The following is a 13,634-nucleotide window of genomic DNA, read 5'->3' on the forward strand; positions in this document are numbered from 1 at the left end:
GCATGGACAGGCCTCAGTGGTTCAACGACTGTGGGAAAGTGGCTGGAGTTTTGTTTTTTTGTCCTTTCCTGATACTGGGTTTGTGAAGATATGAAGGAGTCACGTGAAATTATAGAAAGCCTGTGCTGAAAACATACGTCAGATGTGGTTGTACACAGAAGGTACAAATACACTTGTGAGTCATTAATCAAAGTAATGCAAAAGAGAGAAATATAAACAATTGCAAATTTTCTTACAAAAGCAAATCCAAACAGCTCGAGCACAACCAATCAGATGTCACAAGTTAACTGACTACAGTAGAGGTGGATGAGATGCAGTATTAACAAAACATCTCGAAGGACCTGGTAATTCACATCTTCAAAATGATTAAGCAGGGCAGACAACTGCTTCTTGGCAATCCCATTAACTTTGTTTAAAGTTGCAAAAGCAGCACTTCCCCTTAAGTGCTCCTCATCTAATCAAATACAAGGTCTTCTGGGGAAGAGGAAGGAGATGTAACGCCCCTAAACAGCTAGTAAATGTCTATTGAGTGGAAACGAAAGGAGATGATAGTGTGAGTATATATGAAAAGGAAGGAGAAGCAAAGAAAATAACAGATATCATTGCTCTCTTCAAACAGTCTCGTCTTCCAAGTCCTGACGAAAATTTAAAAAATGATCACAGTCTCAAAAACTGTGGAACAATTTATCTAACCTAACTGCACGATCCAGCTCCCTGTCTTCTGTTAGTACGCGACTAAAAACCTCATCTCATTTAAGTGGTAACATTCTGACTGAGCAATTTTATCGATTGTTTTGTCCAATATGGAAATCTTTTTTCTTCTTCCTGCTGTGTTTGCACTTTGCTGTGTTTCTTTTCTGCTTTTCACACTCTCTCACCACGCTTGCAATGACAAGTCAATCTATCAGATTTATCCGAGTGAATTCGAGATATTTTCAGCCACACTTGCAGAACAGAATTCCTAACGTCAGTAAAGTTTGCAGGAGTCAAGTTCAGGTGCATTCATTTTAAAGCTAAAAGTCTTAATCTTTGCGATAATGAAACTATTTTTTTGTTCATATTAACATCTGCTGTTGTAGACAAAAAGTTATATATTTCTTTCAGCAGTAACTGCAGTGAAGAAATGGAGATGTGCTTTTTTGGCAGTTTTATTCAATATTTAAGTTTTGTTCATAAAAAAATACAAATTATTATTATTATATAAGTCTGTGGCACAGAAAACCATGCCGGACTGGAGCTGCTGCTTGTCTCTACATCAGCTTGTTTCTGCCTCTTATCTCTCTGTGTCATCAACACACACAGGAAAACAGCAAAGCTCAGATATGGGAAGGCACGCACACACAAACATTGCGTGTGTGTGTGTGTGTGTGTGTGTTTGTGTGTGTGTGCAAGCAGCATCAAACTGAGGGTTGTTTCAGGTAATTGTCTGGCAAGACAAGTCAGTCAGAAGGGGATTTGCCTGCCATTCAAATAGGGGTGAGTGAGGATAAAGACATCAGTGGAAAGAAACGTAGCATTGTGACATGGCGTCTGAGCTTCATACATGATCTCAGATTATCTTCACGGGCCACCTGTGTGAGCGGTAGAGTGAAAAACCGTGAGTGTGTGTTGACTTAGGATGTGGTGGGTCAGTATTGTCATGCATGTTTTGTTTGATGTGCTATGAGACCGTGTGTGTGTGTGACCATGCGTGTGTGTGTCCACATGTGTGTGCAGTGTCTAGGGCTAGGTGTCAATACTCCTGCCTCCCTTTCTTTTTCTCACCCGCCTATCACCATGACAACCTCCTGACTCCAGCTCAGCTGCACATAGCAAATATTTCTCTCCCCTCCCCCTCCTACATGTTCATCTTCCTCACCCCATCCCCCCATTCCTCTCTCTCTCTCTCCCTCTCTCCTTCTCTCTCTCTCATCTGTCTGTACTTTATACTCACTACCTTCATCTCCCATCTCCAGTGTCTCCATCACATGCTCTTTTCCCAACTCTGGCTTTTTCCAGTTCCCCTGTTATGTCTACATGCTATCCATACTTGAAAGAGTTCTTCCTTCCTGACTGTCATCTTTGCAGAAAGTCTATCTTTTATTTGCACTGCTCTTCACTTCTGTACTCTGCTCCCTGCAGATTGCCTCTCGCTCCCTATATCAGTATGGAACTTCCCTGTTTTTTCGCTCCGTGAACTCCTTTACCCCTACCCCTCCCTCCTAGTCTTCTCCTTGCTTATATAAAGAAGCTTATTGGACACTTCCTTCCATCTGCACTGTACTGCATCTTCATTAGAAACCACCCAGCCAAGATCATACACAATGCAATTACAGGTAGCGTTCTATCAACCTCTGCCATCAACTTTTATCAAGCCTGAGAGAGAGCATCCAGTCTAAGGGGAAATTTGCAGGCTGGCACAGCATCGATACAATCCCGCGACCCTAAGTGGCTGACTAACTCCCATCACATCTGTTATCATTATCATCAGCAAACCATTTCTGCTCTGTAACTAAATCCAATCATGACCAATGGACTCCATGGCAGAGATCTATTTGAGGCGGGGCGGCTTGTGCTCTCCAACAGAGGAGGGCCGGGCTCCATCAAAAGCTGCAGTGTTATCTGAGGCGAACAGCTCCGTCTCTGCTGCAGACCCCCGTCTCTGCAAATCCCCCTCCCCACATCTCTACGTGGCTCCAGCCGTTCCACACGCCACTGTGTATTGGTGCAAAGAGATCAAGGACGTGACATTTTCCAGAACATGCAGCAATTTTCAGCAAGGCGCAAAATGAAAGCGAGTAAACAAACAACCTGTTCCATCCTGTGTTTGCATCAGTCTGTGTGCGTGTGTGCGTGTGTCATCTCCCATCAAACAGTTAAAGGAAGTGACAGCTATATCTGGTGTTATATGATCTATTCCAAGAGGCAGACACAGTGAATAAGCAAAAAAGAAAAGAAAAAAGTGGGATGCTGTTTCATCTCATCTCTATTTATATTGTTTTGCAGAGCTTCACTGCTCCTTCCTTACTCCCCTCCCTCCCTGCATAATTTTTCCTCTCTTCCTCCTGGGGTATTGCCCCACACACTGAAGCCCCAGCTGTGGCCACATCTCCAGCACACACACACTCTCATCTCTCTTACCCTCCCATTTTGCCTCAGTTATGAGAGATGACAGAAAAGGTTCAGCCGCAATTCCAGTAAGAGAGGCAGACGGAAAAAAACCCCAGATAGAAACCAAGAAAGAGAAGCCATAGGGATGCAGAGGAAGCTGTGGTGACCTTTCCCTGCGGCTAAACAACCAGTTGATGAGCTTTTCAGCGAGAGTCGGGCCAGCAGGGTCTGACAATCCACGTCTATACTGTAGACACACACAAAATAAAGATGCTCCCGGCCAGCTGTTGATACTCTTGCGATACTGCCACAGCTAAATATATAGCAACATGGCACACACGGTTACACTCCTTCTCAAGGAGAAAATAGACCAGTGGCTATATTTTAGTACACCAACTCCCTATAGTGGCAGATATCTAAATCATCTCCATCCCATGATAGCTTTGCTTAAAACTAGCTGATCGTGCAGGTTCCTATATAGGACACCCACACAACACGTCAGCAACTCCTGCAAGCTTGCACTATCCAAACAAACACATTTTTTGCATGACAACATTTCTCTGCCACCTCAGATGCTTTTATTTAAACTGAGAGGAGAAACCAGCTTTTCTGACACTTGTGGAAGTGGAGGGCCGCCGCAGGCAGTCCGAGGGCCGAGAACACAGGCAACAGTGTGTACAACGACGACGGCCAAGCGGATTGTAACAGCCCTGTCACTTACATTTACTGCTGGATTGTTCGCCCCTTTCTAAACCACAGGCTGGTCAAAATGGTGTTCACTACACAGCCATAAATAAGACACAGACTGCCTCAACCAGTAAATGGAGTAGAGACAGGAGGAGAAAGACAGAAGGGATGGGGGAAGGAAAACGAGAGTTATGAGGATATATGAAGTTGGATGATGTATGAGAACTGAGAATGAAGTCATCCCAGCTGATTTCATCCTTTATTCTGTAGGCACTTGTTTTATTTATGTTTGGGGTTGTGTTCCTTTTATTTAATTAGTGTCAAAGAGTCACTCAGTACATAGCCTGAGAAGATGAGCTTCATGTGTGTGTGTGTGTGTGTGTGTGTGCTTGGCAGGTGTGCATCTGCCTCTGCACTCACTGACATTTTAATCACTACAGGATCTCTGTCCTTTCACGCTCCCATCTCTCTCTGCTCCCTGCATCTCGTCTCTCTTTATCTTCCCACGTTGTGCTCCCGTCTTAACCTCCACACTCTCACACTTCCTGCTCGCCGCTCTAAGTAGGATCACACTTTAATTGTACAAATTAAAAGGTTACTTGATAATAAAAGTCTTTTCTTTCTCCATTTCACTTTCTCTCCTGCTTCCTGTTGCCCCACCCAAATGAGTAAGGCCTGGAGGATCTTTGCTCATAATTACCCTGTTAAGCTCGTTAACAATGTCCGGGCCCTCTGTCTGGTCTCTCCGGTGTCTCTCTTTATCTCCATGTGGTTTGTTTTCTGCTCCTCATCTTTTCTTTCTTCTCCCTCCTTCCCCCGATGTGACATCTGTACACCTGCATAAATCTATTTTTAGGGCCCGAGCACGCGGTGCGAGGCCCTATTGAATTTCGTATGTTTATTATTAGGGCCCGAGCATGTTTATTTTTATTTTTTTGTTTTTTTTTATTTAGATTTTTTTTCTTTTTCTTTCTAAAAGTAAATCGCATTTTTGACGGCCCATATCCCCCCGAAAAACTCATGAAAATTTGCCTACCCCCTCCAATGTCAGGTGTAAAATTACGTATTTTGGGGGTCTCACACATGGACGTACGCATATGCCTTGACAGCGCCACCTAGGTGTGCGTTTTTGGAGGTGCCCCTCGCCACGGTTTCGTCCACGTGTACGAAACTTGGTGGGAGTATGTAACATGCCCAGACGCACAAAAAAGTGTCTTGGTGCCAATTTTTGTCAAATTTGGACTTTTCCGGTTTTTGCCTCATTTCCAGGGGTCGCATTTGAACGAACTCCTCCTAGGGATTTTATCCGATGTGCTTGAAACTTGACGTGTGTGTTCTCGACAATGAAAAGTTAAAATGAGACTCCACTGACTTTTTGGCAGATTTTCGGGCAAAAGTGTGGGGCTATCATATACTTTGTCAGAGCTGTCTGAAACTTGTTATGGTTGTTAAGACCAATATTATGCACAATTCGGCTGCATAATTAATGAGGGGTGGGGCAAAAAGCGCTGTATAGCGCCCCCTGGAATTTTTCTTTGGAACAGCCCCGCCACAGTTTTGGACACAGAATTATGAAACATGGCAAGACCTACAAAAAAGTCTCTTGGAGCAATGGCCTAAAATGAACAGGAAGTGAGATATTTAATAATGAAAATCGCCATTTTTGCTGTTTTGGGATGGTTGACAAGGTGTCATGTTTGAACGAACTCCTCCTAGGGATTGTATCTAATTCACTTTAAACTTGGTAGGAGTGTTCACATAGACTTCCTGAGTAAAAATGATTAAAATTATGAATTTTGGGGAAACGGTGTGGGCGTGGCGCTCTATGCACATTTCGACATGCACACATTTCGACGTGTGCACATATGCGAGGGCCCGACCATCGCTGCTTGCAGCTTTAATTCCTTCTTGTTGCGCCTGTGTTTTCTCTTGGGGATTGGTGCCTTTTATCTTCCCCTCTTATTAACAAGCAGCCTCACCCCATGTCTCCTTATCGCTTCCTGCTACAACGCTTAGCCCTCTCCTCAGCACAGATTTCAACAAATGATTTACAAAAATCGCTACAAGAAAAACTGTGCCCTGCAAGTTTTGGCCACAAAAACACAATTGCTCAATTCATCCCGCTGTGCAACAGAGCATGATGGCTGATGTAAACAGACGGTTTTATAGCTAAATATAGAGTCTCATTATTGCAGCTTGGGCACTGTGCAAAGCTCTCTGTAGCGCCATGCTCAATTACCCCTGATCAATTCAGGGAGCAGACTCCAACAACTCCAACACCAACCTGATTTAAAAACACATAGTCTGCATTTAGAAGAGGATAACAAGAACAAATTCACAGACATCCACCTTTTCAGGTAGAGGGAGTGTGTAGCAGGCTAGCCTTGTTTATTCTGGCTATGAGCAGATAAGAAGGGATGATGAGAGAGATGTAGGGCATAAATGTCAAAGAAAACTGCAGAATATGTTATTTAAACCTGTATCCATGATATGCAAATAATTTTTGCAACCAAATAAATATAACAAGACGAGGAGGAATCCCAAAATAAACTAGTCTGAAGACACAGAAAACTGGAATATGAAATGTATTTGGGGCTTTTTCAGCCCAATAATAATTAGTGTCATAGAGGACACAGGGTGTGACAAAACAAGTCAAGTAAAACACACAACATGCAACGCCGATGATGAGTATCACACGGTTGGCTGGGCATTCTGGTGGCTCAGTGGTTAGGACACATATCATGTATAATCACAACATACACCTTCTCTATCCCCGTGTTTCTTTTCTCTAGTGTCAATCTCAATACAGCCTAAAGTGCTAGAAAAAACTTTGTAAACTAAATTTTAGACATACATTTCTGTTCTATAATAACTCATGAGATAAATGAAAGAAATGTCTGACAAGGGAAGAGAAAGAAGCAAGCCAACGTTCCTGTAGTTACTCATGAAAACAAACTGCAGCCCTCTCTAAATCTGTCTCCAGTTTTGTCTCTGACATTTCTTTACTCCTTGACATTTTCGGTTTGTACTTGAATCTCTCTCCCGCTGCTTATAATCAATTTCCCGTCTCTGTAACTCTTTTCTTACAATCCGCCCGTCCGTCTTTGTCTCCACGCCTCTTGTCTAACATTACCCTGTTTTAACCTTGCATGGCCCTCATCTGCTCCCCCCCAGCCATCACTTGCATGCATGTGGTGGGTGTAGTGTGTAATAGGATGGCACAGTAGGTGAGATTAAATTAGGCCAGTGTATGGGGATTACAACCCACTCAAAACCTGATCCCCTCCCACTCTCTGTAATCCAACCCTAATGAATATATCATGGCTGACACAGCAGATACAGCTCGTGAGATTCTACAGTCATAACATTACTGAAACATGCAGAGGAGACAAATACAGACAGCCTGTTTACTTACATCACCTGCAGTACTTGAAGGATGCTGTGTCTGTTCAAGTGTGTATGGATGCTCGTGTTTCATGCCCTATCGGTTATGTTTAGTTCAAATGAAGTGTTGGTATAGAGTGGGGACGAGTCAAGTGAAACAAAATCAATATACTTCAATGTAAATACTCCAAATAAAAAAGCCTTTAGATGGATGCAAAACACTATCACACCACACTGTGTTTCACCAGTGATGATGCGTGCCACGCAGCCAACGTCAAGCAGTCACATTTAACACAGCACACTTACTCTAATGCCTAAAAAAATACAGTTTGCTCTCCTGAATATGCATCTCTTGGCTGCATATATCATAATAACACCACCTCCCATCTTATCAATGCAGTTTATCGACACAAACATGATCCGTGATGCCTCAAATGACTGTATTTGCTCTGTAATAATCCTCAATGTTGGAACTCAGTCCAGGCTTGTCCTACCTTGTGGAACAGATGCTCCTGTGAGTATAAATGTTGGCTGAACTCTGACAATCATAAACTGTTTTTCCTAAGCTGAAGTATTGGCAAAAAAGAAAAAAGTGGGATGAAAGTCATGCCAAGGACATTAAGCAAGCACTGTCGTGAGGAAACTGATAAGAAAAATGGAGCACAGGTGAAGAATAAATTACATCAGTGCTGAAAAGGCCTGTCAAAAACTGCAAAGCAACAGCACGGAGACACGACATACTCCCAAGTTTCATTAAAAATGCAGCTGGCCTCTCAGCAACGAATCAATAAATAAATAAAACAATGCTGTCGCATGCTCTTCATAAACAGCATTTGCAATGTAATCAAAGCCAGAGTGGTACAATGACTGTGATTCCCTGAAGTATCACAATATGGTTACAGTTGTCTGACATATTAGCTTTAATAAATAAAGCTATCAGTTCATATAACAAATTAATGTATTAGTTTATTGCTATACTGGAATTTCCAAAAACACCCAATCATAATGGGGGTTACATAACACTGCTAAGTGGCTACATCTGTAGTCCTCCCATCTGCAGTTTAATTTTCTCACAGCAAAAGATGTGACAAAACAAGCTGAAGCTTTGTTTCTTTATGGACTCATGGATGAATTGTGAATCACTACAAAGATTATCAACTCAAACTCATTTGAGCATTATTGTGGAAAGAATAAGATGAAAAATATAAAAGCATATCTTTTCTGTCTGGCATAAAAGTATAACCTTTTTTTTTTTTTTCTATTTTTACCGACAACCCATTGAACTTACTTACTGATTTTCAGAAATGTGGCACTTGACATTATCTTCCACAAATGAAAGGCAATAACCCAACATTGGTAGCTGATGTACAATTAATTAATTCATGACAGCATTAAATAGTGACCACTGTTCACGATAATTAATGCACGCACACAAATGCACAGAGAAACATCTTAGACAATCAACAGAACACTTCATAGATGCAATTGGAAAACACACTGGACAGAGGGTCAATTTAGTCCAATTATAGTCCCTGGTGTAGACAATAAAGCCTCTGTGATAGAGCTGATTGTGGTCCAGATGGAGTGACGCGAAGGGGAATTCTCTATTTCGCTGAGACAAAGACATAATTTTGTCAGAGACTGAAAAAAAAGATGAGGACAGCATCAAGGAGACACGGAGAAGGTCAGAGAAGGAGGTTCAAATCTCCCCTAATTCATATTCAACCGTATGTGTAGCTTTATTGCTTTGCTGCTTTCCAGTCTGGTTTTTATTTAAAATGATGTGCACTAAAGAAATAGTTAGAAACTTTGTTTGCAGCACAATAATAACATGAACTGATAAAGCATGTGTGTTTTTTTTTTGTTTTTATTATTCCTTCATTTTATTTTAAGATATTTTTCTACAATATCTGGCTCATCTAATTTTTATTATTGGTTTGGCAGTAATTAAGTCCTTTCCTGGTTTGAAGTAATATCCACTATGAGGTTCCAGTTTTGTAATTTTAACTGCCAATATCATATTTACCACCTAGGGGAATTCTACAATTTCTCCTCTCTCATACCATCACTTCTGAAAGCTGCAATAAGGTAATTCACTCTGCCAAATTAAATTCATTTCCATACATGACGCCTCTATTTGTGCCCTCGTCTCCATCACAGGTTCAATTGTGTAATAGGGTTGGATTTATGAGTCTTTGTCTGAGAGCCTCTTTCTGGGAAGACTAATAGGAGCCTCAGTCGTTATTTTGATTAAGACCCCTGACGTGGGCTTCTCTGTCCACCACTGTATGAATACTGATACAACAAGTGAAACCAAGTGGTGGGAAGAGTAGGGAGAAGAATGGAGATGCAGGCGCAGTAAAGGGAAATTGATTAGCGAGGTTGAAAGGTTTGCTCTAGCTGTCTTAAGAAGAGAGAACATGACTCTTAAGTGATGACTGGAACAAGGTGGTACCGAGAAATTGCCGTGACAGTCCTCCACCACTTTGTCTCATCTTTCATAACAACCTTTATCTTCCCGCCATCTCCGTACCTTCCTGCTGCTTTTTAAATCAATCCTTTCCATCTTTAGGTTTTCCCCACAGCCTGCCTCATTTCACCTCTACACATTTTATTCTTCCCTTTTGCTGGCCTCCTTCCCTCCTACTCAGTTCTCTTTAATCATTTACCCGTGCTCGGCCTGTCAATCCATCTGACCCCTTAGCTCCCTAAATCACCACAATGTATTCTACACCAAACCATGACAGCATGTCTACACGATCCCCCTCTTGACACCCAGTGGGCCGACTCCCATCTGCACAGTCTAAATCAAACAACCTCCAAAGCTGCAACCAGGGAGGGCGGGGACCGACTCTCCATCTTGACAGCATCCTGAAGGCAACTGTAGACACACACACACACACACACACACACACACAAACACACACACACACACACACACACACACACTGGAAGATAACTCAAGGGAGCTCACTCACAAGCCTTTGAATCTGCGTTTGTGAGTTTGTAACTTTACAACTATTATTCTCAAAGGGGGATGAAAAGGAAACAAGAGATGAAACAGTTATTGTTGACACTTCCTTTTTAAGAGATAGTTCCTTCTCTTAACCCCTGTTGTACCTTGTCACTGATTTAATGGCTGAATTCCCAGAAAGCGGCGAGTGTGGTCTTTGATCACTTAAGTAATCAGGCCAGGGAGTCAACATTATAGAATCGTTAATTTGGCGCACTGCAACAGGATCTCTGCAGTGTGTATTTGCGACGCGTTTGCAGACGTGTTTACGCATGTTTGTGCGTTGGTATATCTGTGTTTGGTGAGCAGGATGACTGGCAAAGGTGCCCTGAGGCTATAACAGGTTGCTGAAGAGCGAAGGGGCCAGTGCAGCACTGCTCTTCCCTGGAGTTGCTCCTAACTGGCAGATTGAGAGCAGATCACTCCTCTCCTCCTACACAACACCAGCTCTCCACTTCAACTGCAGGACTAAAGGCATTTGGAAAAAGGCCAGTCTCTAACATTATCATCCCATGAAAATGACTACAGGAAAAGCATAAATATCATAAGTTGCACGGCTAAATACATTTAGAAATGTTCCTTTTAATCTTCCAGCCTTTCATTTCTTTGCTTCTTTCTTCATCATTCCTTATGACCTTGCCCTTTTCTACATCCTAGGTGATCCCTCCTTCTCTCTTTCTCTCTACGCTCTTCGATACCTATAGCAATGAACATGCATAAAGAATACAAAGTGCTTTGCCTTTCAAAAGGAAGTCCACTTTCATCTTTTTTTATGTTGCTTACGCCATCCTCCCCTGCCTTTTCTCTCCCTTTTCATTGCAGACCATGCTCTCTCCGTCCCTCTGTCCTCACATAAATCCAAGGTTTCCATTCATCTCTTTGATGGAACAGCTCAATTAACCAGCCCAGCGTCAGAGGGGAGATTACATTCTGCACCATACTGTAGCAAGGGTAATCATACACTCCCAAGTCTCGCCGTGTTCTCCAACAACAACATCTCTGCTACAGTGGAAGCTCCGAACACTGTCTAGAGATCTGGCTGCCACTACCATACGAACCAAACTGCATTAAATAGTATGATAATGTGACCAGCAGTGGGTCTCTGGAGCATTGCTGCCACGGAGAGGATGCACGCATACTCATTCACTCCAACACGCCCTCTTTCAACAGCAGCTGTATCTTGATCTATTGTGTGAATGTGTGCAGTGCAGTATGTTTATGGATGTTGTACAGATGGTAACAAGTCATTGTCAGGCGCAGTGCCTTCCCTCCCCTCCAGTCCCTTGACTGGGTTCATTTGGGACAAGCTGCAGGCTACTGAGGCATGGAGGGAGGGAGAGAACAGGTTAACTACACCACCAGTACACACATGCTCTCACGTGATATGCACAAAGAAATGTACACATCCACAGACAGAGTACATCTGGTCAGTAGTGCATGATGTGAGCAGATGCACAAAGATATACCTACCCACAAACCCCAGATATGCACAAACAAGCTAAAGACAAAACACGCCTACAGCCAGCAGCTGCTTCATAGAAATACAGTTTTCTATATCATTAACACAGATGTGTAACCGTAGAGGGTGACAGCAGGCAGCTGTGTGGCATACAGCCAGGTGAGTGCCTCCTTTTCATAGGCACACCTCCACAGTCTGCCGCGATCGCTGCCCCACCCTTATTTGTATTTCCCCTTATATCTCCGTCTATATAAAGATTTCTCTCACGTGCCGTCTCCTGTTGATATCTGAATCGCTCTTTCTTTTTCTTTTTTTTTTCCCACTTCCAGTTTTTTTTTAGACGTTTCCTCTGTTTCCCTCCAAGGTCTGTAGTTTCAGGTTACCCCACCTCTGTCACTGCCCTTGCAAAACAGACCTACTGCAGCTGCAGGAGATAAGATTGGTAGACTAGAAAATTGTTGTAGTCTGCTCTGCTCTGCTGCTCACTATACAGCAATAGAGTTACATGCACCACATGAATGGAAAATGGTAGCAGCACATTGCAATCATGGGCAGTACTTAACATTATGCTACTCAGCTATTAGTTGGGGGAGGGGAATGTGGAGAGAAAATGAATATTCATATTAAAGTAGAAAGCCAGAAGGAGACGTTGCATTTGTCAGAGAAATTAGCCACAGTTTGCAGAAAAAAAGCACAATGCAACATGAATTGTAAGCAGATTTACAGTATATATTGCTGGAATGCAACAGATTTAAAGTGCAGTCCAATGCACTTTGCAAAAACTAAACTAAAAATCATATCAATCTTCAGACCAGTAATCCAAATTGCATCAAGGTTTTTTTTAAAACAAATCCCCAATTATACCAGATAATAAAACATTATAAAATGTATTTCAAATCTTTTAATCTGACCAATAAAGTGAGGCGGTACAATGGCACACAGCACTGCTGTATATTTAATATTAATGTCAGAGGAGACCCTGTTGCATGTGATGCACTAAATGTTCATTCAGCAAGATAAAACATGAAAACATACGAAAAAAAGATTTTCTCTAAAAGTAATCTGCACCAACAGGTCATCCACGACACCTGTCTTTAATACTTCAAGTAAATTCAAAGTATTGCAGTGCTACACTGTAGTGTAATTGATCACAACTGCTAAAATAAAGAAGCACTTTGACATTTGTTCAGTTATCATTTTTTCAAACTAAGTGGCTCAAAATAGCAGTAATTTTTATAGTTTTCCTAAACATCAACATGTGTGATGGGAATGGGACAAATGTCCAAGAAGACATTTAAATAAGCTGTTAAAGTGATTCACATGAACCAGATTGTCCTCTTTTACTGCCAGTGGAAGATGAGGCAAAGGTGTGATTCCATAACAAGCCACCTCCACCTAACAACCTAATTAATCCACTCACCAGCTCTCTGCCGCTCTCTTTCTGCTTAATGACAAACTGTCCGTCTCGTCACAAAAGCATCCTCTTACCTTCACGGTGATGCTTCTTTTCCTCCGGCAACTCTCTGCGTCCCCTTTTTCTCCCACTCTCTTCCTTATCTACTTGTGCCTTTTCTTCCTCTTCTCTATGAAATTGATTGTGCCCCTCTCCTCTCTGCTGATGCTGCAGTGATAGAAAAACACACCCTCCTTTGGCCGCTCTCTCTCTCTCCCTCCCTGACTCTCATTGGCTGCTTGTACAGGGTGACATCACCCTTCTTCTCTGCCTGCCTGCCTCCCTCCTCCTCTGTTCCCTCCCTCGCTCTCTCTTCACCTCACTCTCTCTGCATTCTGACCATTCCTTTATTCTACCCCCCTCCTCCTCCTCCTCCTTCCTGTCCTCTATCCATTGCCCCTGTCCTCCTGTACACAGTCTAGTCTGGTAGCTGCTGTTATATGCAGCCATGAACTAGCCAGGCATAATAACGCACATTATGGATTAGTATATAGGAAACAGCATATGGCCCTTCAGCACCTCTCCTCCTTTCTCCTCCTGCACCAATC

At 42.5% G+C, this 13,634-nt stretch overlaps 1 protein-coding gene across 2 annotated transcripts in view; it reads right to left on the reverse strand.

Moving 5' to 3' along the window:
• Positions 1–13,305, reverse strand: part of l1cama (L1 cell adhesion molecule, paralog a) — a 39,130-nt gene extending 25,825 nt beyond the window's left edge. For both annotated transcript variants that reach the window (XM_010748019.3, XM_010747994.3), the window contains exon 1: positions 13,122–13,305. The gene's annotated coding sequence lies outside the window, so the exon portion shown is untranslated. The remainder of the gene's footprint in view (positions 1–13,121) is intronic.
• Between the last annotated feature and the right edge of the window lie 329 nt (positions 13,306–13,634).

Source organism: Larimichthys crocea, chromosome XV (assembly GCF_000972845.2).
Source record: "Larimichthys crocea isolate SSNF chromosome XV, L_crocea_2.0, whole genome shotgun sequence".
Lineage (NCBI taxonomy): Eukaryota > Metazoa > Chordata > Actinopteri > Sciaenidae > Larimichthys > Larimichthys crocea.